General features: G+C 39.1%; 1 pseudogene; it reads right to left on the bottom strand.

The window, feature by feature from the left end:
- Positions 1-5,914: 5,914 nt before the first annotated feature.
- On the bottom strand, positions 5,915-19,893 carry LOC101026901 (annotated as a pseudogene).
- Positions 19,894-26,212: the final 6,319 nt, after the last annotated feature.

Below are 26,212 nucleotides of genomic sequence, written 5' to 3'. Positions count from 1 at the left end.
CACTCTTAGGTACACCAATCAAATGTAGGTTTGGTCTTTTCACATAGTCCCATATTTCTTGGAGGCCTTGTTCATTCTTTTTCATTCTTTTTTCTCTAATCTTGTCTTCATGCTTTATTTCATTAAGTTGATCTTCAATCTCTGATATCTTTTCTTCCTCTTGATCGGTTCAGCTATTGATACTTGTGTATGCCTCACAAAGTTTTCATTCTGTGTTTTTCAGCTCTATCAGGCCATTTATGTTCTTCTCTAAACTGGTTATTCTAGTTAGCAATTTGTCTAACCTTTTTTCAAGGTTCTTAGCTTCCTTGCATTGGGTTAGAACATGCTCCTTTAGCTTGGAGGAGTTTGTTATTACCCACCTTCTGAAGCCTACTTCTGTCAATTCATCAAACTCACTCTCTGTCCAGTTTTGTTCCCATGCCCTGGAGGAATTGTGATCCTTTGTAGGAGAAGAGGCGTTCTGGGTTTTGGAATTATCAGCCTTTTTGAGCTGGTTTCTCCTCATATTCATGGATTTATCTACCTTTGGTCTTCAATGTGGGTGACCTTCAGATGGGGTTTTTGTGTGGATGTCCTTTTTGTTGATGTTGATGCGATTCCTTTCTGTTTGTTAGTTTTCCTTCTAACAGTCAGGACCTTCTGTGGGAGATGTGCAGGAGTTTGCTGGACGTCCACTCCAGACCCTGTTTGCCTGGGTATCCCCAGCAGAGACTGCAGAACAGGAAAGACTACTATCTGCTCCTTCCTCTGGAAGCTTCATCCCAGAGAGGCACCTGCCAGATTCTAGCTGAAGCTCTTCTGTGTGAGGTATCTGTTGACCCCTGTTGGGAGGTGTCTCCTTGTCAGGAGGCACAGGGCTCAGCGAGCCACTTGAAGAGACAGTCTGACCCTTAGCAGAGCTTTAGCACTGTGCTGGGAGATCTGCTGCTCTCTTCAGTGCTGGCAGGCAGGAATGTTTAAGTCTACTGAAGCTGTGCCCACTGCTGCTCCTTCCCCCAGGTGCTCTGTCCCTGGGAGATGGGAGTTTTATCTATAATCCTCAGACTGCAGCTGCTGCCTTTCTTTCAGAGATGCCCTTCCCAGAGAGAAGGAATCTAGAGAGACAGTCTGGCTATAGTGGCTTTGCTGGCCTGTGGTGGGCTCTACCTAGTCTGAACTTCCCCCACAGCTTTGTTTACAGTGTGAGGGGAAAACAGCCTACTCAAGCCTCAGTAATGGCAGATGCCTCTTCCCCTACTAAGCCAAGCATCCCAGGTTGACATCAGACTTCTGTGCTGGCAGCAAGAATTTCAAGCCAGTGGATCTTAGCTTGCTGGGCTCCATGGGCATGGGATCTGCTGAACTATACCACCGTGCTTCCTGACTTCAGCCCCCTTTACAGGGGAGTGAACGGTTCTGTCTCATTGCTGTTCCAGGCGCCACTGGGTATGAAAATAATCTCATGCCGCTGGCTCAGTGTCTGCCCAAATGGCCACCCAGTTTTGTGCTTGAAACCCAGGGCCCTGATGGTGTAGGCACCCGAGGGAATCTCCTGGTCTGCAGGTTGAGAAGACCATGGGAAAAGTGTAGTATCTGGGCTGGAATGCACCATTCCTCAGGGCACAGTCCCTCGTGGCTTCCCTTGGCTAGGGGACTCCTTGCCTTTCCTGGGTGAGACAATACCCCACTCTGCTTTGGCTCACCCTCCATGGGCTGCAGTCACTGTCTAACCAGTCCCAGTGAGATGAGCCAGGTACCTCAGTGGGAAATGCAGAAATCACCTGCCTTCTCTGTTGATCTTGCTGGGAGCTGCAGACCAGAGATGTTCCTATTCGGCTATTTTGCCAGCCACCAGTAAAGTTTTGTTATTAAATATGAAAGCTTCTTTTACTTGCCTGCAGTGGTCATAGACTTAGTTTAAGTTCCTTAAGGATCTCTGCTACAGAATCCTGTTGGAAGCCAAAGGAAAACATGATTTTATGTATAAAAATATTTGTTTTATCTATAACAAACAGCTACAGGAACAAGAAATGCAGTTGGGTGCATAATTATGCATAGAAGAATATTTATAAGTGAGGTTAAAAAAATGTTAGCATTGTACCCTATTTGAGGGAGGAATTACACATTTCAGGGTGAAAAGCGTAAGCTGCGGGAGATCTCTGTTCGCTGGTGCCAGGACAGCTGTGTGTTTATCTCAGTAGTCTGGCCAACTGGTATCAGCTCTGCTATCACTGATCCCTGCCTCTCCCTCTGCTGTTCTGTGAAAGCCATACAGAATCTCAGCATGGACTTATAGCAAACTATAGTTTGAATTTTCTCCTACCAAATACATTGGCAGTCGGAAATGACCAATTAAACGGAACACTGAGGTAGATTAAATCTGAACTGATTTGGGTTCACCCCTTAGACATTAGGATTAGTACCTATTTTCATGCCTGTTAGTTCATGCTACACTTGATTCACTAGTAAGCACCAGGCTCTATCTCCTGAAATAACCAGCACACTCTATGTTCAGCTTCGTTTAGAGCCATTCATCTTATCTTTCCTTTTTTCCTACATTGGCGAAAGAAACCAAAGTATGTTTGATGGTATTTTTACATTTTCATAATGAGCCTGCACAAATGTGTGCTGCCTACTGGCTACACTCTCACACGGATGTTCCCAGATAATCCCAAACACCACCTACAGCAATAAGTCACATGCCCTTTTTCGGGGCCCAGTTCAGAATGGCCAAGTGCTGCTGTGCCTGTTAGTTTGTCCATGGCAGCTGGTTGGTGCTATGTTTACATGCTGGTGTGCTTGCTGAAATTCTGCCCAATCTCTGAAGGTGGTGTTTTTTCAATCATAATTTCTAGGTCATATACTATGTATATGTTTAGGGCTTGGAGCAGAGAAGAATTCTTGATATTTTTATAGTTCTGAACTACCTTCTCCAAAATCCAATATCATATTAGTATTAGTCAATCACCATGTCTCCATTCCAAATATTTTGATATTTCTTTTTTTGAAAGGAGGTAGCAAAAACATTTCTGTCATGGGTAAGTGTGTAGAGACCACTGGAATAAATCTGTGACATTTTCCTGCCAAGATGTGGCATACTAAGTTTAATTGAGATCGAATGAAGTCATTTTAAAATGAATAGAATAGCAGCAAGTAATAAAACTATGGTAGTGTTTTCACACATATTCTGGTATTCATAGATTCACAAGTCTACCTTTCACTCGCTGAAAAGGAAAATGGTGACTCTATCTGTGATATATTAATTATGTTTCCTAGAACCACAAATTCAAGTTCAATGACACTTGGTTAAGTCTTACATCTTTGTTATAAAAAATTTATATTTTCCAAAATTTCCTGGTTAGAAGCTTTGCATAACATTTGAAAGATGAACCTCTCTGTTTCATCCATGAGTAAAAGGCAGTGGAAATTTTCAGAAAGGTCGCATTCCATCTTAATGTTCATGGGCAGAGTTTCTGGAATGCTGCAAATATCTGAAGAAGTATTTCTTACAAACATATTTAATGTTATACATTTAGAAGAATTGAGCTTCGTGGCAGTATGAAATATTTTTAAAAATTCATAACTATAAAAATGTACCTTTCTGCAATACTTGCATTCTTGAAATTTTGCTTTTCCACATTTCTAGAAATAGAATATTTTTTGAATGATTTAAAACAATTTCAAAAATATATTTTCATACAGATTTATCTTTCTAATATTATAAAAGTAATTTTTCAAAAGGTGATGTCTCTTCTTTGTGGATTTTTCTTCCAAAAGTCTGCAATAAATATGAATTGCTTTTGCTATGAGAAAACATTTAATTTCTTATAAATTTTATAAGGTTCAAGCAATCTAAATATCCAACATAAGATCAAACTGTTACATCTTCATACAGTGAATTAATATCCAGTAATTATGAGTTTTAACGGCAGAGGCTATTTAATGACAGAAAATGTAAATAATATATCACATGATAAAAGCTTGCTGCAAAATAGAAAAAACTAAATTTCGGAAAGAAAACAATACAAAGGTACACATAAAAAAAGAAAAGAAAAAATACACAATGAATTGTTAACTATAGTTGCCTCAGAGTGGTAGAAAGGTGGATGATTTTGCTCTCTTTAAAACTTTCTACATTTTCCAAATTTCTCTGAGAATTATATATTATTTTACATACAGGAAATGCAATATTTTGAAATAAAACAGTATATATGTAGTGCTTATATACTTTTTTTTTTTTTTTTTGTCACCCAGGCTGGAGTGCAGTGGTGCGATCTCAGCTCACTGCAACCTCTGCCTTCTGGGTTCATGTGATTGTCCTGCCTCAGCCTCCCAAGTAGCTGGGAATACAGGCACACAGCACCATACCCAGCTAATTTTTTTGTATTTTTAGTAGAGACGGGGTTTCACCATCTTGGCCAGGATGGTCTTGATCTCTTGACCTTGTGATCCGCCCGTCTCTGCCTTCCAAAGTGCTGGGATTACAGACGTGAGCCACCGCGCCCGCTCAGCCATATACATCTTTAAGAATTCTGTATTTTTACAGGCATGACAAGGAAAGTGCGGCTGATCCAGGCATTGGGATTTGAACAAGTAAATTCACAGAAATGTGAAAGAGGACATCACATTCAGTAAATGGCAAGGAGGTCTATACTGTTGAAGACACATATGGGCCTCGATCATGTAAGAGGACAGGAGCTATGCCAAGAAATTTAGTCTCTATGCAGGGTGACCATACAGACTTGTTTACCTCTGAGAGTCCCAATTTAGTCCTATTATGGCTGTATAATTGTTAATAACACCAAATTATCAAAATTGCCTGGATTCAGATGATAAATTAAGTGGTTACCTTATTTAGCCACTGGGAAACCACTGAAGAGTTATTACCAGAGGATTAACACAGCCAGACTTACAGTCTGGAAAGAGATCCTTGGCTGCATCCTGAAAAGTGCATTTAGGGGGCTGTAGGACTACGGGAAGGAAGATCAGTTAGGATACTGTTGCAAAGTTTACGGGAACTAAGGCAGTAGCAATAGGGTTAGAGTAGAGACAAGAAAGAAGATGGATATGTAAGAGCAGGTTTGGACATTCATGTAAGATAAGTTTGAGGCATTTTAAGACAGAGATGAGTTATTGTGATGCCATTTGTAGAAAGTTCTAGAGCAGCACTATCCAGTAGAACTTTTGGCATTGACAGAAATGTTTTATATTTGTTCTGTCCGGTATGGTAACCAGTAAGCACATGTGGCTAGTGGGAACTTCAAATTAAGTTTTAAGTTATATTAAGTATTAATTAACTTAAATTTATGGAATAGCCATATGTGTCTAGTGGCTTTTGTATTAGGCAGCACAACTCTAGATATTTATCTGCTAGGGTATGAGAGAGACCTGGGCTAAAGTGTAATATTGTGAGGGATCAGTTAGGTGCCAACTTAATAGATGCACTGGCCAGAGGAGCTTGGATATTGAGAAAAGAGCAGAGTACCATATTTAAGGGATTGACAGGAGGAGAAGACTGAAAAGGAAGGCTAAAGATTAGTCAAAGGGTTGGGGAAAGGCCTAGGAGAGGAAGCTGGTTTGGTAATCAAAGAGACTGACGATGTCAAGGAGTGCTAACAGTGATGAAAGATTTTATGCTTTATGTACTTACCAACTAAGATAAAGACACTTTGGAAATACTGAAGTAAAGAGATTATAGAGGTAGAATTATATATATATATATAATATATATAATATATATTTTGAGACATTATATAGATTATATATATATATATATTCATCTTTTAATTGTCATTTTATAGCTCCCCACCATAGCTGCCCTTCATCCTTACCTTCGATGATGACATTTGCTGGCTTCAGGGGAACCAGGGAACAAAGCTGGGACCTGGCAGCCCCACTACACTGCCAGCTGGGGAGAGCAAGTCACAGTTACAAATTATCACAACAATTAGTGCCTTTACTTGGGGGATCTGCAAATTGAGGAGGCCCCAGCTCCTCATTGTACAGGGGTCTATTTGGCAGTGACCTTTCTCTGGGTATGATGATATTCCTTCAGCCTGAGGGAATTGATGTTGATGAACCCGGTGGCATCAATTGGCTCATAATCACCCTTCACGTTCATGCTCACCAGTTCCTCATTGTAGAGAGACAGTGGGAACTCCTGGCCAAGGATGTACACCTGGTCCTTGAGGACAGCCACCTGCACTTTCCCTTCCACTCGCTCCTGGGACTTGGCGATGCTGTGGCGGACAAATTCACACTCAGAGCTGTGCCAGAAACCAGTATACATCAGCTTAGCAAATTTCAAACCCAGGCCTTGTTTGATTTGGCACACTTCCCGGTCCATGGTGAAGGCCTCCATATCTAAATAGGTGTGGTAAAGGATGGTGCCTGTGGGGTCTTGCAGATACCTCAAGACTTCATTCTAATGAAGCGGCTCTCTACGATGTCAGTGCGGCCCACACCGTGCTTGCCTGCGACTTGACTCAGGTACCATGAGGAGCTCCAAGGAGGTCTGGTGGGTGGTGCCATCCTTGACGTTGGTCATCTTCACGGGTCCCCTTTTGTGAACTCGATCTCGAGAATGTCAGGGGCGTTGGGGGCGTTCGCCGGGTCCTGGGTCTTCGTGTAGAGACCTGGAGGTGCTTGGTTTTTGGTATTTTGATGGGCTTAGGCGTTGACTAAGGGGAGATATTGTAGGTGAAGACTTTTCTCTGAGAGTAAAGTTATACAGACTCTATAAAGGTTGAAATATGAAAACTCAGTCTCATTTTGCCACCTTCTACCATGCCCAAATCCTTAAGGAACTGCATAGCTGACTTCTTGATGCAGCTATTTTCCTAAGAATTGATGGCTTGTGCCAGCCAGGAAGGAAACCTGCTTCACAGGTATAAGGAACTGCTTTTTTCCCCCCTTCTTTGGTGATGTAAGGCAAGAACCTGGAAGTTTGTTCACCATTTCAGTAGGGCAACTGCAGTGAGGGGCCAACAATGAAAGAAAGGTGGAACCCAAGAAAGGAAGACAGAATCAAAATATCCTCTGCCCTTCCCATCCCCAAATAAGAATAATTGTTGAAGCAAAACTTACAGATAAAAGTTTATTTTAGGAGCATTAGGACTGGAAAGATGCAAACAGCTATGTGTTGATCTGTAAACTTTCTTTTGGAGGGAGGGTCAATATGATGTGGTGGAATAAATAATTGAACTGGATTTCCATTCAGTAGACTTGAGTTCTAGTGTTGTTTCTATTGTTGATAAACCAAGTGGCCTCAGTATGCATGCCACTTAGTTATTTGGATCACAGTTACTTGTAAAAGTAGATTAGTGTTCAAGTTTATGTTTTTTTTAACTTTAAAACTCTATTAGGGTAAAGTTAAAATTAAGGTAAAGTTAAAACTCTATTAGCCAAGTTAAAATGATATCTAACATGCTAAAATAAGTCTGGTTACATGAAACCCATGTCAAATTTTGTTGACCTGCGTGATAAAATTTTACTCACTGTTTCAATGGATGCATTTTAAATGACTTTATAAGATACCAGTGTTAAAATGGGTAGTATGGAGATACACTGAGTTATGGAAAGTGAAAAAAAAGTAAAATACATAAGAAATTGTTTTCAAATTATTTTTTAAAGCCACTCCACAAATAATGAGGTTGTTTCCAGGCTGAGAACCTGTATGACAAGTTTCAGTTCAAAGAAACTATTGAAGGTTTCTTAATGGTGCCTGGAGGGGTAGACAGTGTAGTGGGTTAAAGTATGCAATATTTTCAATCTTTGGTTTCAAATTTTATTCCATTTAAAAAAAGAAAGAAAAATATTAGGGTTTTCCAGAGAAACAGAACCAATAGGATATATAAAGAGATACATAAGAGGGGGTTTATTATAGAAATTGGCTCACAGGATTATGGAGGCCAGAAGTGCCATAACTGACTGTCTGCAAGCTGGAGAACCTGGAAGGGGGAGTTCTCATGTCGGAGGGCAGGAGAAAATGGACATCCCAGCTCCAGAAGAGAGAGTGAATTTGCCATTTCTCTACCTTCTGCTTCTATCTGGCTCTCAAAAGACTGAGTCATGCTCACCCATATTGATGACAGCAATCTTTTTCACTTGGTCTACTGACTCCAAGGCTCATCTCTTCTGGAAACATCCTCACAGACACACACACAATGTTTCACCAGCTACCTAGTTACCCCTTCACCCAGTAAAGTTGGCACAGAAAAAAGATAAAGAAAGAAAGAAAGAAAGAGAGAGGCAGAGAGAGAGAGAGAGAGAAAACAGAAAGAAGGAAAGAGGGTAAGAAATTTGCAAAGAAAAGAGAAAAAATGAAAGGAGAAAAAAAGAAAAAGGAAGAAAAGGAAGAACGAAGGGAAAATAAATTAGCTGTGTATTGTTGCAAGAAAAGTTTGGCATGGTAGAACATAATAACTAGAGTTTTAGTACTTAATCCTCCGTTAACTGTGTGACCTTGTTTAAGTAATCACACATCTCTGGACTTTTTCTCGTCAGATGAGGGGTTTGAACCAGAAATTTTTTAGAGTCCCTTCCAACTCTACAGTGTTACAACATTTATGATGTAACTCATATGGCCCAAGACTGTTGATTTGTGTTGTTCAGAAAATGCCAAAAAATAGTACAGTCATGTGCCACATAATAATATTTCAGTCAACTATGGATGGCATATATGACAGTGGTCCTATAAGATTACAATGGAATGGCACGTTTCTATTGCCTAATGATGTCATAGCTGCCATAATGTCATGCAACACCTTACTCACATGTGTGTAGTGATACTGGTGTAAACAAACCTACCATGCTGCCAGTCATATAAAAGTCTAGCACATACAATTATGTACAGTACATAATTCTTGGTAATAATAATAACCAACCATAGTACTGGTTTATGTATTTACTATGCTTTTTATTGTTATTTTAGAGTATGCTCATTCTACTTATATATAAAAAATATTAACTGTAAGACAGCCTCAGGGAGACCCTTCAGGAGACATTCCAGAAGAAGGCATTGTTATCATAGGAGATGACAGCTCCATGCGTGCTATCGCCCCCGCAGACCTTACAGTGGGACAAGTTGTGCAGGTGGAAGACAGTGATATTCATGATCCTGATCCTGTATAGGCTAGACTTGTGTGTGCTTGTATCTTAGTTTTTTAACAAAAAGTGTAAAAAGTGAAATGAAAAATTAATAGAAAAAAGTATATGGAATAAGGATAAAAAGAAAGAAAATATTTTTGTATAGCTGTACAATGTGTTTGTGTTTTTTGTTGTTGTTGATGTTGTTTGAGATAGAATCTCACTCTGTTGCCCAGGCTGGAGTGCAGTGGTGCGGTCTTGGCTCATTGCAACCTCCACCTCCTGGGTTCAATTGATTGAACTCAGTTTCCTGAGTAGCTGGGATTACAGGTGCCTGCCACCATGCCCAGCTAATTTTTTGTGTTTTAGTAGAGATGGGATTTCACCATGTTGGTCAGTCTGGTCTCGAACTCCTGACCTCGTGATCTGCCCACCTCGGCCTCCCAAAGTGCTGGGATTACAAGCATGAGCCACTGTGCCTGGCCCAGTGTGTTTGTGTTTTAAGCCAAGTGTTATTATGAGAGTTAAAAGTTAAAAAATTAGTTTATAAAGTAAAAGAGTTACAGAAACTAAAGTTAATTTTATTGTTGAAGAAAGAACATTAAAAAATAATGTTACTATAGCCTAAGTATACAGGGTTTATAAAGTCTACAGTGGTGTAGGGTAATGTCTTAGACCTTGACATTTACTCACCGATTCACCCAGGGCAACTTCCAGTCATGCAAGCTCCATTCATAATAAGTGACCTATACAGACATACCATTTAATAATCTTTCATCCTGTATTTTTTCTTTCTCTTTTTTTTAAGAAATAGGTTTGGAGGGTTTTTTGTCCTTCAACATTTAAGTTTGGGGTACATGTGCAGGACATGCAGGTTTGTTACATAAGTAAATGTGTGCCATGGTGATTTGCTGCACAGATCATCCTATCACCTAGGTATTAAGCCCAGCATCCGTTAGCGGTTCTTCCTGATGCTCTTCCTCCCCACAACCGCTCCTCTGACAGGTCCCACTGTGTGTTTTTTGCCCGCATGTGTCTATGTGTTTTTGTCATTTAGCTGCCACTTATAAGTCAGAACATGCAGTATTTGGTTTTCTGTTCCTGTGTTAGTTTGCTGAGGATAATGACTTCCAGTCCATCCATGTCCCTGGAAAGGACACTATCTCATTCCTTTTTATGGCTGCCTAGTATTCCATGGTGTACATGTATCACATTTTCTTTATCCAGTCAATCACTGACAGGCATTTAGGTTGATTCCATGTCTTTGCTATTGTGAATAGTGCTGCAATGAACATATGCATGCAATGAAAACAGCATATATCCTTATAATAGAATGATTTATAATCTTTTGGTGTATACCCAGTAATGGGATTGCTGGGTCCAATGATATTTCTGCCTCTAGGTATTTGAGAAATCACACTGTTTTCCACAATGGTTGAACTAATTCACACTCCCACCAGCAGTGTAAAAGCATTCCTTTTTCTCCACAACCTGGCCAGCATCTGTTGTGTTTTGACTTTTTAATAGTAGCCATTCTGACTGACATGAGATGGTATCTCGATGTGGTTTTGATTTGCATTTCTCTAATTATCAGTGATGTTGAGCTTTTTTTCATATGTTTGTTGGCTGCATGTATATCTTCTTTTAAGAAGTGTCTGTTCATGTCCTTTGCCCACATTTTAATGGGCTTCTTTGCTTTATTCTTGTTTGTTTAAGTTCCTTGTAGATTCTGGATATTAGACCTTTGTCAGATGGATAGACTGCAAAAATTTTCTCCCATTCTGTAGGTTGTCTGTTCACTGTGATGATAGTTTCATTTGCTGTGCAGAAGCTCTTTAGTTTAATTAGATTCCATCTGTCAATTTTTGCTTTTGTTGCAACTGTTTTTCGCATTTTCATCATGAAATCTTGCTCATGCTTATGTCCTAAATGATATTGCCTAGATTTTCTAATAGAGTTTTTTTAAGTTATACTTTATGTTCTAGGGTACATGTACACAACGTGCAGGTTTGTTACATGTGTATACATGTGCCATGTTGGCGTGCTGCACCCATAACTCGTCATTTACATTAGGTATGTCTCCTAATGCTATCCCTCCCGCTCCCCCGACCCCATGACAGGCCCTGGTGTATGATGTTCCCCACCCTGTGTCCAAGTGTTCTCATTGTTCAGTTCCCACCTATGAGTGAGAACATGAGGTGTTTGGTTTTCTGTCCTTGTGATAGTTTGCTGAGAATGATGGTTTCCAGCTGCATCCATGTCCCTACAAAGGACACAAACTCATCCTTTTTTATGGCTGCATAGTATTCCATGGTGTATATGTGCTGCATATTCTTTATTATTATTATTATACTTTAAGTTCTAGGGTACATGTGCACAACGTGCAGGTTTGTTACATATGTATACATGTGCCATGTTGGTGTGCTGCACCCATTAACGCATGATTTACATTAGGTATATATCCTAATGCTATCCCTCCCCCCTCCGCCCACCCCACAATAGGACCTGGCGTGTGATGCTCCCCTTCCTGTGTCCAAGTGATCTCATTGTTCAATTCCCACCTGTGAGTGAGAACATGCAGTGTTTGCTTTTCTGTCCTTGCGATAGTTTGCTGAGAATGATGGTTTCCAGCTGCATTCATGTCCCTACAAAGGACATGAACTCATCCTTTTTTATGGCTGCATAGTATTCCATGGTGTATATGTGCCACATATTCTTAAGACAGTCTGTCATTGATGGACATTTGGGTTGGTTTCAAGTCTTTGCTATTGTGAATAGTGCTGCAGTAAACATACATGTGCATGTGTTTTTATAGCAGCATGACTTATAATCCTTTGGGTATATCCCCAGTAATGGGATGGCTGGGTCAAATGGTATTTCTAGTTCTAGATCCTTGAGGAATCGCCACACTGTCTTCCACAATGGTCGAACTAGTTTACAGTCCCACCAACAGTGTAAAAGTGTTCTAATTTCTCCAACTCCTCTCCAGCACCTGTTGTTTCCTGACTTTTTAATGATCATCATTCTAACTGGTGTGAGATGGTATCTCATTGTGGTTTTGATTTGCATTTCTCTGATGGCGAGTGATGATAAGCATTTTTTCATGTGTCTGTTGGCTGCATAAATGTCTTCTTTTGAGAAATGTCTGTTCATACCCTTTGCTTACTTTTTGATGGGGTTGTTTTTTTCTTGTAAATTTGTTTGAGTTCTTTGTAGGTTCTGGATATTAGCTCTTTGTCAGATGAGTAGATTGCAAAAATTTTCTCCCATTCTGTAGGTTGCATGCTCACTCTGAAGGTAATTTCTTTTGCTGTGCAGAAGCTCCTTAGCTTAGTTAGATCCCATTTGTCAATTTTGGCTTTTGTTGCGTTTGCTTTTGGTGTTTTAGACATGAAGTCCTTTCCCATGCCTATGTCCTGAATGGTATTGCCTAGGTTTTCTTCTGGGGTTTTTTGTGGTTTTAGGTCTAACATTTAAGTCTCTAATCCATCTTTAATTAATATTTGTATAAGGTGTAAGGAAGGGATCCAGTTTCAGTTTTCCACTTATGGCTAGCCAGTTTTCCCAGCACCGTTTATTAAATAGGGAATCCTTTCCTCGTTGCTTGTTTTTGTCAGGTTTGTCAAAGATCAGATGGTTGTAGATGTGTGGTATTATTTCTGAGGCCTCTGTTCTGTTCCATTGGTCTATATCTCTGTTTTGGTACCAGTACCATGCTGTTTTGGTTACAGTAGCCTTGTAGTATAGTTTGAAGTCAGGTAGCGTGATGCCTCCAGCTTTGTTCTTTTGGTCCTGACTGTCTTGGCAATGTGGGCTCTTTTTTGGTTCCCTATGAACTTTAAGGTAGTTTTTCCAATTCTGTGAAGAAAGTCATTGGTAGCTTAATGGGGATGGCATTGACTCTTTAAATTACTTTGGGCAGGATGGCCATTTTCATGATATTGATTCTTCCTATCCATGAGCATGGAATGTTCTTCCATTTGTTTGTGTCCTCTTTTATTTCATTGAGCAGTGTTTGTAGTTCTCCTTGAAGAGGTCCTTCACATCCCTTAAAAATTGGATTCCTAGGTATTTTATTCTCTTTGAAGCTATTGTGAATGTGAGTTCACTCATGATTTGGCTCTCTGTTTCTCTGTTATTGGTGTATAAGAATGCTAGTGATCTAATAGAGTTTTTATAGTTTTGAGTTTTACATTTAAGTCTTTAATCCATCTTGAGTTAATTTTTGTATAAGGCATAAGGAAGGGGTCTAGCTTCAATTTTCTGTATATGGTGAGCCAGCTCTCCCAGCACCATTTATTAAATGGGGAGTCCTTTCCCTATTGCTTGCTTTTGTCACGTTTGTCAAAGATCAGATGGTTGTCAGCATGTGGTCTTATTTCTGAGTTCTGTATTCTATTCCATTGGTCTGTGTGTCTGTTTTTGTACCAGTACCATGCTGTTTTGGTTACAGCAGGCTTGTGGTATAGTTTGAAGTCAGGTAGCATGATGCCTCCAGTTTTTTGCTTAAGATTGTCTTAGCTATTGTGGTTTCTATTTGGTTCCATATAAATTTGAAAATCGTTTTTTCTAATTCTTTGAAGAATGTCAATGGTGATTCAATGGGAATAGTATTGAATCTATAAATTACTTTGGGCAGTATGACCATTTTCATGATATTGATTCTTCCTGTCTATGAACATGAGATGTTTCTCCATTTGTTTGTGTCCTCTCTGATTTCTTTGAGCAGCAGTTTGCAGTTCTCCTTGAAGAGGTCCTTCACTTACCTTGTTAACTGTATTCCTAGGTATTTTATTCTGTTTGTAGCAGTTGTGAATGGGAGTTCATTTATGATTTGGCTCTCTGCTTGCCTGTTGTTGGTGGATAGGAATGCTAACAATTTTTGCACATTGATTTTATATCCTGAGAATTTGCTGAAGTTGCTTATCAGCTTAAGAAGCTTTTGAGCTGAGACAATGGGGTTTTCTAGATATAGGATCATGTCATCTGCAAACAAAGATAGTTTGACTTCCTGTCTTCCTATTTGAATATGCTTTATTTCTTTCTCTTGGCTGATTGCCCTGGCCAGAACTTCCAGTACTATGTTAAAGAGGAGTGGTGAAAGAGGGCATCCTTGTCTTGTACTGGTTTTCAAGGGGAATGCTTCCTGCTTTTTCCCATTCAGTACAGTATTGACTGTGGGTTTGTTATATATGGCTCTTTTTATTTTGAGGTATGTTCCTTCAATATCCAGTTCATTGAGAGTTTTTAACATGAATCGATGTTGAATTTTATCAAAGGCCTTTTGTGCATCTATTGAGATAATCACGTGGTTTTTGCCTTCAGTTCTGTTTATGTGATGAATCACATTTATTGTTTTCTGTATGTTGAACCAACCTTGCATCTCAGGAATGAAGCCAACTTGATCGTGGTGGATAAGCTTTTTGATGTGCTGTTGGATTTGGTTTGCCTACTGGCAATAAAGTACTTTCATTGAGGATTTTTGCATTGATATTCATCATCAATCAAAGATATTGGCCTGAAGTTTTCTTTTTTGTTGTATCTCTGCCAGGTTTTGGTATCAGGATGATTCTGTCCTCATAGAATGAGTCAAGGAGGAGTCCCTCCTTTTCAAGATTTTAGAATAGTTTCAGTGGAAATTGTACCAGCTTTTCTTTGTATCTCTGGTAGAATTCAGCTGTGAGTTCATCTGGTCCTGGGCTTTTTTTTTGGTTGGTAGGCTGTTTATTACTGCCTCAAGTTTAGAACTCATTATTGGTCTATCCAGGGATTCAATTTCTTCCTGGTTCAGTTTTGGGAGGGTGTATGTGTCCAGGAATTTATCCATTTCTTCTAGATTTTCTAGTTTATGTGCATAGAGGCGTTTATAGTATTCTCTGATGGTTGTTTGTATTTCTGTGGGGTCAGTGGTGAAAACTCCCTTATCATTTTTGATTGTATTTATTTGACTCTTCTCTCTTTCTTCTTTGTTAGTCAAGCTAGGAGTCTATCTATTTTATTAATTTTTTCAAAAAACCAGCTCCCGGATTTATTTATTTTTTTGAAGACTTTTTAACTTCTCTCTCTCCTTCAGTTCATCTCTGATCTTTGTTATTTCTTGTCTTCTGATAGTTTTGAGGTTTATTTGCTCTTGGTTCTCTAGTTCTTTTAGTTAAGATGTTAAGTTGTTAACTTGAGATCTTTCTAGCTTTTTGACATGGGCATTTGGTGCTATACGTTGCCCTCTGAACACTGCTTTAGCTGCATCACAGGGATTCTGGTAAGTTGTCCCTTTGTTCTCATTAGTTTCAAAGAACTTCTTGATTTCTGGCTTAATTTCATTATTTATCCAAAAGTCATTCAGGAGAAGGTTGTTCAATTTCCATGTGATTGTGTGGTTTTGAGCAAATTACTTAATTTTAAGTTCTAATTTGATTGCACTATGGTCTGAGAGACTGCTTGTTATGATTTTCAGTTCTTTTGCATTTGCTAAGTGTTTTTCTTCTAATTATGTGATCAGTTTTAGAGGAAGTGCCATGTGGTGATGAGAAGAATATGTATTCTGTTGTTTTGGGGTGGGGAGTTCTGTAGATATCTGTCAGGTCCACTTGATCCAGGGCTGAGTTCAGGTCCTAAATATCTTTGTTAATTTTCTACCTCAGTGATCTAAATTGTCAGTGGCGTATTAAAACCTCTCACTATTGTGTGGGATTCTAAGTCTCTTTGTAGGTCTCTAACAACTTGCTTTATGAGTCTGGGTGCTCCTGTCTTTGTGTTCTCACTAGTTTCAAATAACTTCTTGATTTCTGCCTTAATTTCATTATTTATCCAATATGAAATACTTTCATTATTTACCCAATATGAAATACTTTCATTATTTATTTGGTGAAATAAATTTACTCTAAAGTATTTCATTATTTATTTGGTGCATATATATTTAGGATAATTAGCTCTTCTTATTCAATTGAATCATTTACCATTACATAATGCCCTTCTTTGTCTTTTTTGGTCTTTGTTAGTTTAAAGTCTGTTTTGTCAGAAACTAGGATTGTGCCCCCTGCTTTGCTTTTTTTTTTTTTTTTTCTTTTTTTTTTTTGCTTTCTATTTGCTTGGTAATTTTTCCTCCATCCTTTTATTTTGAGCCTATGTGTGTCTTTGCACATGAGATACGTCTCTTGAAGACAGCATACCAATGGGTCTTGTCTCTTCATCCAGCTTGCCATTCTGTTAGGGTATTTAGCTCATTTACTTTAAGGTTTGTATTGTTATGTGTGAAGTTCTCCCTGTCATCATGATGCTATCTGGTTATTTTGCAGAATTGTTTATGTAGTTGCTTCATAGTGTCACTGGTCTGTATACTTTAGTGTTTCTGTAGTGGCTGGTGATGGGGTTTCCTTTCCATATTTAATGCTTCCTTCAGGAGCTCTTGCAAGGCAGGCCTGGTGGTAATGACTTCCCTAAGCACTTTCTTGTTTAAAAAGGATCTTATTCCTCCTTCACTTATGAAGCTTAGTTTGGCCAGATATGAAATTCTGGGTTGAAAATTATTGTCTTTAAGAAGTTGAATATTGGCTCCCAATCTCTTCTGGCTTGCAGGGTTTCCACTGAGAGGTCTGCTGTTAATTTGATGGGTTTCCCTTTGTAGGTGACCTGGCCTTTCTCTCTATGTGCCCTTAACGTTTTTTCTTTCATTTCAGCCTTGGAGAATCTGACCATTATGTTTCTTGGGGCTGATTTCTCATGGAGTATCTTACTGGGGTTCTCTGCATTTCCTGAATCTGAATGTTTGTCCGTCTTGCTATATTGGAGAAGTTCTCCTGGATGATATCCCAAAGTATATTTTCCAACTTGTTTCCATTTTCCCTTTCTCTTTCAGGTACCCCAATCAGTCATAGGTTCAGTCTGTTTACATAATCTCATATTTCTCAGAGGTTTTGTTCATTCTTTTAAATTCTTTTTCTCTATTCTTGCCTGCTTGTCTTATTTCAGAAAGATAGTCTTCAGTGTCTGAGATTCATTCCTCCACTTAGTCTATTCTGCTGTTGATACTTGTGATTGCATTGTGAAGTTCTCATGTTGTGTTTTTCAGCTCCATCAGATCAGTTATGTTCCTCTCTAAAATGACTAGTCTGTCTATCAGCTCCTGTATTGTTTTATCATGATTCTTAGCTTCTTTGCTTTAGGTTACAACATGCTGCTTTAGCTCAGTGAAGTTTGATATTACCCAACTTCTGAAGCCTACTGCTGTCAATTCAGCCATCTCACCCTTAGCCCAGTTCTGTGCCCTTGCTGGAGAGGTGCTATGGTCCTTTGGAGGAGAAGCACTGTCTTTTTGAGTTTTCAGCATTTTTACATTGATTCTCTCTCATCTTTGTGAGCTTATCTACCTTTGGTCTTTGAGGTTGCTGCCCTTTGAATGAGGTTAGTGTGTGGTATTTTTTGTTGATGTTGTTGTTTTATGTTTGTTTGTTTTTCTTTTAATAGGCCACTGTACCATAGGGCTGCTGATGTTTGCTGGGGGTCTGCTTTGGTTGCCTTGTTTTTTCCATAGCTGGAGGTATACCAGTGAAAGCCATGAAACAGCAAAGATGACAGCCAGTTCCTTCCACTGGAAGCTCCATCCTAGGGGGGTACTGACCTGTTGCTAGCCTGAACACACCTGTAGGGGGTGGCTGGAGATCCCTTTTGGGAGGTCTCACCCAGTCAAGAGGAATGAGATCAGAGACCCTTTTAAAAAAGCAGTCTGGCTGCTTTTTGGTATAGCAGGTATGTTGCATTGGGGGTGGAAGTAGGACCCTTCCTCATCCAGACTGTATTCCCCAAGCCAGCAGGCTAGAGAGGCTAAATCAACAGAACTGCAGAGATGGCGGTTACTCCCCCTATTCCCCCACCCCACCTCCTGACCAGGAGCTCTGTCCCAGGAAGAGATCAGAGCTCTATCCATAGAACCCTGGCTAGAGTGGCTAAAGCTCCTTCAGGGAGGTCCCACCCAGTGAGGAGAAATGGATCGAGGTCCTTCTTAAAGAAGCAGCCTGGCCATAATCTGGCAAGGCAGCTGTGGTGTGTTGTGGGAGACTCTTCTGTGTTCAGACCATTTATATTCTTCACAGCTGGCAGGCTGGAATGGCTGAGTCTACTGAACCCCAGAGATGGGGCTGACCCTTCCCACCCCCTCCTTTTCTTTTGAGACAAGGTCTTACTCTGTCACCCAGGCTAGAGTGCAATGGCACAATCTGGGCCCGCTGCAGCCTTGACCTCCTGGGTTCGATCAATCCTCCCACCTCAGTCCCCTAAGTAGCTGGGACTGCAGGCATGTGCCACCACACCTGGCTATTTTTTGTACTATTTTGTAGAGATGGGATTTCTCCATGTTGTTTAGGCAGGTCTTAAACTCGTGGGCTCAAGCAATCTGCCCACCTCAGCCTCCTAAAAGCTGGGATTACAGGCATGAGTCACTGTGCCTGAGCTTCATACTGTATTTTTACTGTACATCTTCTATGTTTTGATACACAAATCCTTACAACTGTGTTACAGTTGCCTACAGTGTTCAGTACAGTCACACACTGTATGGGTTTGTAGCCTAGAAGCAATAGGCTATCCCGTCTAGTCAAGTGTGTAGTAGGCTATGCCATCTAGGTTTGTATAAGTATGCTCTGATGTTTTTTCACAAGGATGAAGAATGTATCCTTATCTTTAATTGATACATGACTGCATTAGGAAAATCTCTCCTACTCATAATTTCATTTTATGCTTTCATTCAGTTATAGGAAACTATTTTTAGCAAGACTAAGGTATGAAAGAAAGTTTTTACAATTGAAAACTTTCCACTATTCCAGCTAAGCTGGAGTGGGGTTGCCTAGAATGACTAAATCTGTGCAGGTGAAGAGTTGTGAGGATTCACCTCACCTATTCCCTCTGTCACCCCTTCCTCAACAGCATGAGCTCTGGGAAGAAGACCTGATCATCTCTGCTGCAGAGGACAAAGGCAAGACTCTTTTCTAGAGAAGGAATGTAAGGGGAAGCTAAAATGTGTCCTGAGACACTGGGCTGGTTAAAAGTCATGTGTTTTCTGAAATTAATATGTTGTCAACAATGATTTTTAAAATAAATAATTAGACTCCTTATATTGAGATAGTTTGATTATTCCTTTGAAGCACTAAGGTTACTTTGTAGTAACCTGAGAAATATCTTCATTGAAGAGATTTCTTGACCTGTTTTTTTGTGCCAATCTCCTTCCTTATACCAAAACAAAAAAAATATTTTCTTTTAAGATACTGCAAGTATCCAAGACATAGAACTTTTTCCTGGAAGTAGAGTCTTCTTTTAAAAAATCTCTTTTTGGTACAGGATTGGCAATAATTTCACTATCAGAACCTTTAAACATACCAAAATGCTACCTGAGATTCTGGAATTAGAATGGTCCTTTATCTTTGATGTTCCCAGAAATCATGTAATGACAGAGTGAGGGTAATAGGAGTTCACTGTGCTCAGTTTCCCAGGGTACACATTACTTCTTTGTTTCATGTAAACATAGCTAAAATGATAGAGTATAATGACTCCTTTTAGAATTGTATTTTTCTTTTATTATAGAGATTGGTAAACACTTTAAGTGATACAAAGAGCCAGAAGAAAAGCAGTGCTTTTTAAAAAAATGTAAAGCCTTATGGGACTTTAAATATCAGGTTGAAGGAAGACGGGGTTGTTGTTTGGATTGTAATGTCTGTGACCTTTGGGTGTTAGGCCTGGCTCACCTGAAACTGCTAAATTGTTTGTCCTTTTCACATCTTGATTGGTAAGGCTACAGTTTAAAACTTTCCCTTTTTTCACACAGAGACATTTCAACATCTCTCGACTACTTGGTCCCACCGCTATTCAGTATGGGTTTTCCTTTGAGATCAGTAGAAACAGCCCATTACCCGCATTTTCTAACTACTTACTTCCTCATTAACATCTCCTACTTTACTGAAACTTCTCCCTTAAATGTTAAAGCCAACGATCTTAATCAGTACTCATTCTCCAAAACTGCTATTCAAATTGGATATGGCTGACCAACTCTTCCCTCTTCAAACTCCCCTTTGACATGACTGTTGCCATCACTCTAGCTCTTCCCCTACTTTTCGCCTTTCCTATTTTATTTTTGCTGCAATTTTTTTCCACTTTCCTCCCTCTTTAACTTGGTGCTTTTCACTCTCCATGTTTTTCTGAAATATGAGCTCTTTCTTATGGCTTTATCTACTGTTTCCAATCTGGTAACTGAAAATCTCAATCTCTTGTTCTGATTTGATATCGGAGTTGCACTCTAGAGTTTCCCAGTTGCTGCCTGTATGTTTATCACTTGTGTAATTAGTGCTAGGTGAAGTGTAAGTTGTGTTTCCCATGAGTGAGTTTTATTGTAAAGTTACTAGAAGCTTTTAGCTCCTGGTGGAGACAGACATTCACTTTGGAACAGATCTTTGCTTTCTTAAGTTATACAAATACAAGGCTGATATTTAATCTTGGGGTGGTTCTGAGCGATAGTGAAGTTATCTGTCACAGAGATGCCAAGTGTTCTGCTTCAGAAGATAAAAATGTTCTTTTGCGTCTGTGTGGATACTGCAGATAAAATTTTATGACAATAAATTTGAAAATTCAGATGAAATAAACAACCGCAACTTATGAAAACTGGTGCAGGAAAATAAAGTCTGAATAGAATAGTTCTATTTAAGAAATTGAATCTCTCATTTAAAACCTCCTTGGAAAGAAACATCTAGGTCCAGTGAATGCTCTAAATATTTAAGGAGGAAATATTACTAATAGCCAATTACCAGCCCCTTATTTAAAAAAGGATCAACAGGCTAATCTTACTGATGAACATACAGGCAAAATCCTAATACAATATTAGCCACAGGAATCTCACAGTATGTTAACCATACAAATCATATCATCATACAAAAAATAAATTCAAAATAGATTGTGGGCCTAAATGAGAAAGGTGACCTGATAAACATCTAGAAAATAACATGCAGAATATTTTAATGACTAAGATATTCTTAAACAGGCAAAGATTTCTTAAATAGGACATAAAAAGCTCTAATCATAAGCATATAGATTGATAATTGAACTACATTAAATTTAGGACTTTTATTCACTAAAAGCCTTAAGAGAGTGAAAAAAAATGTAAAACTGTGGACTGTACCATAAAAATCATGAAGAATGGTGTAGGAAATATTTATGTTTCTGTGACCCAATGTAAGAATAAATGTTTATATGATATATATTACATAGATAGTTACTGCCTGCTGTGTCTCCTGTTTACCATTCTCTAATCTAATTACTCTCCTCCTCTTTCTGTCCCCTAGGGTTAAGCACTTTTCTCAATGTTGTGTTCATCTTTTCCCCGCAGGTTTTTATAGTTTTATAAGACATGTACTTCCAAGTAATCTATAATAGTTTAGTAGTTGGGGTCCCAACAGAAAAGTGATGACACACTCAACTGGGCAAATGGAGAAGTGTTTATAAACATACTGTTTGCAAAGGTGTGGTATAGTACAGAAACACCAAAGAATAAGGTTAGACTCCAGAACCAGTGGCTTTGGAATTTCATCACCATCCCTATGTCTCAAGAATAAGAAAAGGTACTTAACAAAAGAATGTGGTGAGAAAAGCCTGCCTGGCAGGAGCTGGGACCTTTGGTCAGGATAAACATCAGTCTGTGAGACCTTGCAGGGAGGAAGTCAAAAGAATGGACTCTGATCTCATACTCTTGCCTTATAGTGCTCCACATTGGCAGAACTCAGCTGAAATGCAGAAAGCAGGCAAGCCCAGTGATGCAGAGGACAGAGTTCAGCCTCCCAGAGCGCAGAGTATAGATGAAGAGGCAGAGTGCAGCTGGGGGCAGGGGAGTTGCACGCCTCTGTGAAACATCCAGCATTAATGCTGTTTGCATGTTATGCCATCATATTAAATGTATCATGCACTCTTTCTATCCTTTAGCCACTTGCTTTCTCCCTAATTTTCCAGAACTTGTTCTGGACTTAGTAGTTTTACTAATATATGTTTTGTTTTTGTTTTTGTTTTTTTTCTTCCTAGACAAATATTGATTCAAGATGCACATTTTTCTCTAGTCAATCTGTTCTTTGTTAAGGTTTTCAGTTGCAAACAACAGAACCCACCTTTACTATTTTAAACAGAATTTTTTAGATACTGGGTACATCATAAAATCTCTGCCGCCACGTGTGATGGATTGTGCTTATATCCCAGTAATGTGGGAGGCAAAAGTAGGAGGATCAGTTGAGATAAGAAGTTCACGGCTGAGCTCGGTGGCTCATGCCTGTAATCCCAGCACTTTGGGAGGCCAAGGTGGGCAGATCACAAGGTCAGGAGTTCAATAACATCTTGGCCAACACGGTGAAACCCCATCTCTACTAAAAATACAAAAATTAGCCAGGTGTGGTAGCGCGTGCCTATAATCCCAGCTACTCTGGAGGCTGAGGCAGTAGAATTGCTTGAACCTGGAAGGCGGAGGTTGCAGTGAGGTGAGATTGTGCCATTGCATTCCAGCCTGGGCGACAAGAGTGAAACTCCATCTCCAAAAGAGAAAGAAAAGAAGTTCACAACCACCTTGGCAACATAGGGAGACCCTGTCTCTAAAAAACAAACTAAAAAAAAAAAAAAAAAAAAAATAGCCAGGTGTGGTGGCACATGCCTATAATCCAGGAGTTGCGGTAAGCTATGGTCACAACACTGCACTCCAGCCTGGTAACAGAATGAGACCCTATCTCTAAAAATTATGTTTAAAATAATAAAGTCTCTACAATAACCACAGGATTAAACTTGCTTACTTTGCAGCCAGGAACAATCTTCAAATTCCGGTGTGGCACTAGTCTACTAGACAGCTTGATGCCAAATATAGAGGCTGAGAAGTTTTCAGAGGATACTAGAGCTCGGACTACTGTCACGGCAGCCTCTGGCACTGACTGTCCTTACTGCCCTTGCTGGCATCACCTCAGCACTGTGCTTTCTCATTCACTTCGTCTACTTCTGAACTCATGTCTCACGTCAGTGCATTGAAAAGGCCCAGGTCATGATTTCCAAGGGAAGCTGGGAAAGCAATTTTTTAGCTTCTGCTTTGGGGGAGGAATGAATTCTCCAACATAGGAAGGATTAGAAAGCTTCTGGACAGCCAAGGAAGTGTGACAAATGTCTATCCATCTCTGACAAGCCATCACTTTCATGCTAATTCCTGCCTCGCCCAACTACAAGGCCTTGAGCCTGGGTCCAACTGTGTACATCTGGTCTGTTTTCTGAGAGTACTTGCTTTTGAGTGAAGCACCTGGACTTCTCAGAATACTTTTGTCTCTGGGTTTCTTTAGCACTAATTAGTGTTGCCATTCAATTAGTCATTGACTTTGGCTTTTAAATGATATTTGTGATTTTGCTAAAATAGTGTAACATTTTATTATTGGCCCTTTCATATTTTCATTTTATTATTTGATCTTATTGCTTCATAAAAGTTTTAGGGATCCTTGGCAGGGGGAGTGATATTTTTTTCTTTTCACAGGAATTAGCATACTTCTGTGAACCTAGGAGGCATGAAATAAACATTTGGTTTTTATTGTTCTATGGTTTTAGCCTTGAGGGATAGAAATTATACTTAGGTAATTTTTAACAAATATATGCACGCATAATCTGCTATCCAGACCATGATGCAAAGCCATTTACACAATCCCAGTTCCTAGTTCTCCAGAAGTATATGTACTGCTTACAAATACGTTTTAGAGTTTTCTCCCCCCTCTTCCAACTTTGTCTTAGATTATACACAGGGTGAAGGTTGGCAATTATGTGGTATTTATAAAAATCTAAGGGGAAATGAAACTTGGATAATACAATATTTAACCTTTTTGAATCCAAATTTATAAAACCAGCAAGACCTTTTTTGGGAGAATTTATACTGCGCGAGAAATGTGGAATTGGGTAGGTAGGATCTGTCAGAGAACTTCTGTGGTAGGAATCTATCAGTAGCTCTCTTTGGGATTCCTAAAATACAGTCTTGGGAATAATCAAATGACCAACAAATCTCCAAGATGCTTGATGCTTGATGTTCATTACCAGAAAGTGGGTAAATGAACAACAAGCTTGTGCCCGTGTTTATTAGTCATCTTTTTTGTTGTCTTGCCTCTAGCTGATGTGGTGTGCTGATGAATATTGGTGTTTGAAAAGCACATGGAGAGAGCAAGTACAAGACAGTGTGTCATGCCACTGACAAGCCTCCTAAAATCCATGCTTTGATCCTGTACCTGCACTCCTAGAATACATTTAGGGCACTAAGGAAAGATGCTAATGAAACATATTAAAAGCTTGGCAGAATAAATATAGAACCACAGGACTGTCATAAGTGTAGGAAGAGCAAAATCATATTCCAGCTTGCAGAAAGAAAGCGATGTAGCCAGTTATTTTGATTGGCAATAGAGAGCTGAAAGCAATCATGATTTTTGTTCTGTAGGTCATATGGAGATCCAAGAGATCCAGCAAGCAGGAGTGGGAATGGACTCAACCAGAAGTCCAGCATAAACTGAAGGCTTCCAGAATGCTGACCTGTCTATCAGCATTTGTTAAACACTTACTAGGTGCAAAACAGCAGTCTAAGCGATATTAAGGAAGAGATGCTATCCCTGCTGTGAAGTGGAAAGAGAAACATGCATACAACAGGGTTCCATTGTAGCAGTGACTATACATATTGCTATATTCCAAGCACTGAGAACAGTGCCTGGTGCTTCAATAAATAGCCAGTAAATATATGAACAAATTGTTTCTTGAAGAGTTCTATTAGATCCCCTTGTGAGTGATACTTAACTTTAAATAGGTAAGTCAGATAGTGAGGGCCTAAATTAGCTAGGGTATGTATTTTCTTACTGAAGCACTTGGCTTTGAGACTGGGCAGGTGTAGAGAATGTATGACAATAGGATACTCACAAAGTTGTGTGCTAAGTAAAGGATGGCAAGCAAAAATAGTGAGCAGAAGAAAAACTATAAAGATCTCACAAAGTGAAACTTCATATGATTCAGTGTAATTCTGGAATTCCAAGTGAAAATAGGCAGAACAGGTTTACTTGCATTAGTAAGAAGAAGTATAGCTATTTATGAATAATGGTAATGGGTAGGGTATTATTTTAAATGATGTAGTTACTGTGGGCTCTGCAAATACGGCTACAGCTGCCAACCACAGAATACTCTTTATATGTGTATAGTGTGGAAAGAACAGTTGGTCACGCAAAGGTTTTTTCAGCCACACCTGTTCACTCAGATAACAATTGCCACCAGTAGTGTTATCTCTCTCTCTATAAAGATAAATGTATATTTTATACATCTATGTCTATAACTATACATACAACTTATAAATTAGGTGGAAGTTAGATTGGCTGATTTTATTCTTTTGAAAGAAGAATACAATTCATTTTAGATACTGGGTAGAAACCGACAAATTTAACTTGCACAGAGGGATCTCTTAGTTGAGATGAATCTTTTTGAGTCATTAGCATGGTTTCATTTATGAGTACAATACCAGTAGAACCTTGTTATGAAATGACTCATTAATTATATCAAGTCAGTTATATCATGGGTCAAATCACATCTCCTGAAGTATAACAACCACATATAATAAAGCCTGAAACAATGCAATTGGCCCATTAATCATTCACTCACTCAATAATTCACTCATTCACTCATTCAACAAATATGTATCAAGAGCCTCCTAAACTGGAGGGATTATAGGCAATACAAAGATGAATAATTCATAATCTTTGTCTGTAATTATCCTATGAAAACTAGTTTTAACTTGTGAGTTTGGTATCCTAGAAGAATCCTGTTGAATGTTTTGCAGCGATATTCTTTTATGAAATATTTTCATCCTCGGTTTTTTGAGAAACTTCTGTGGCATCCTTCTCAAAATAGTTTTTAGGACATCTATTGGATTTTAAGCAAAAACAAAATAAAAGGTCAGTAATAAGTATCAGTGTGCTATTTGGATTTAAAAAAACCTCATTATGTGCCTTCATTACAATTACCAAGTTTAAAAATGTGTAGCTTCAGGGTGAAAACTCATTAGAGCTGCTTGTCTCTACTCAGAATTAATCCATGCAGTTAACTGTGATTGAAAATCAAGATACTTAATTGTTATGATTTAATA

Source organism: Papio anubis, chromosome 3, assembly GCF_008728515.1.
Source record: "Papio anubis isolate 15944 chromosome 3, Panubis1.0, whole genome shotgun sequence".
Classification (NCBI taxonomy): domain Eukaryota; kingdom Metazoa; phylum Chordata; class Mammalia; order Primates; family Cercopithecidae; genus Papio; species Papio anubis.
The sequence above is the reverse complement of the archived record's forward strand: the minus strand, read 5'-3'. Positions and strand labels throughout refer to the sequence as shown.